Raw genomic sequence first — 1287 nt, 5'->3', positions numbered from 1 at the left:
TTTTATGCATTAATATTTCCTTTAGCTTCTAATAATTTCTTTCTGTTTCGTTTTCTTTCCCTATCATAGCAGTTATTTTACATTGAGGCAGCGCTAGAATGAGAAGCAACAACATTCAACCAGTTCCCGGCCAAGCCGGCCAGCCGGCAAAGTATTTATGCCTCAATGGTAGCGAAAAAGGACCAGACCCAAGCCAAAACCAGGGAAATAAGCCGAATTCAATGAATCCGATGTTTTTGGGAGCGTATCCATCGTTTGGGACCTACAATATCACATTGCGCAGTGCTCCGAGGTGTTATCAATATAAAGGTGACAATTAGTGCAAATCAAGCGTGTGATAGAATAAGGGCGTAAATAACATGATCGATTTCTCTTCATCGATCCTCTCTTCGGCTAATAAAGGTTATAAGATTCAAGTTTGTTGGCATTTTTTCACCTCAAGATGCAAGTTTACATCGTTGCTTAGCGTCCCCAAGTGAAAATCTGTCAACAAACTTACATATTGTCACCTTTGTTTGCGAAAAAGTGATCGATAAAGAGAAATCCATCATTTTACGTACGTCCTTATTCTAAAAAAAAACACTTGAAATGTTTTTAAAAGTTGGTTTTATAAATCGAATAAAATGTAGTAATAACAAAGTAAAATAAAAACAAATAAAATAAATAAGTTCTAATTGTCCTATTCATTGCTTATAATTTAAACACAAAGACACAGTACCATATTCGGTAAAAATACCACAGTGCACCGTAAACGTACTATTCCATATACATTAATTGCTTATTCAAATTTAATAGTTTAACTATTCTGAAACTGTTTCCTTTGCAGTAAATGGATCAAAACGTGGATGATATATGGACAACTGGGCAAATTGTGAAGGAAAAAAATTGTTCGAGAAAATCGGCATTTTTGAATGGTTACATAACTTAACCGCCTATTCCCCATACTGTACTTTGTCTAATAACAATTTTCCAAACTGTAAAAACCGACTTATTGTTATTATGGGTGGTATATGAAATTATTTAAATATTGTTGTAAATGGTTGTGGATAGTTTCGGAAACAGTGCAATTATGGTTCTTATTTATGCGGGATGGACTATACTTTATTTCCACCGTGAGGTGAACTTGTGGGTCCTTTTGTTGAATCCCGTTTCCGTGCATTGTCCTGTATTCTAGTACTGCACGTACCAACGATCGCCGCAATGGTTTAGCCAAATGACCCGATACATTCAAAACCCTCACGCTACTCTTCCAGAGCGGTGTAATTCGGTTCATTGTTGTGACAGTTT

This window comes from Aedes aegypti, chromosome 1 (genome assembly GCF_002204515.2).
Source record: "Aedes aegypti strain LVP_AGWG chromosome 1, AaegL5.0 Primary Assembly, whole genome shotgun sequence".
NCBI classification, from domain to species: domain Eukaryota; kingdom Metazoa; phylum Arthropoda; class Insecta; order Diptera; family Culicidae; genus Aedes; species Aedes aegypti.
The sequence above is the reverse complement of the archived record's forward strand: the minus strand, read 5'-3'. Positions refer to the sequence as shown.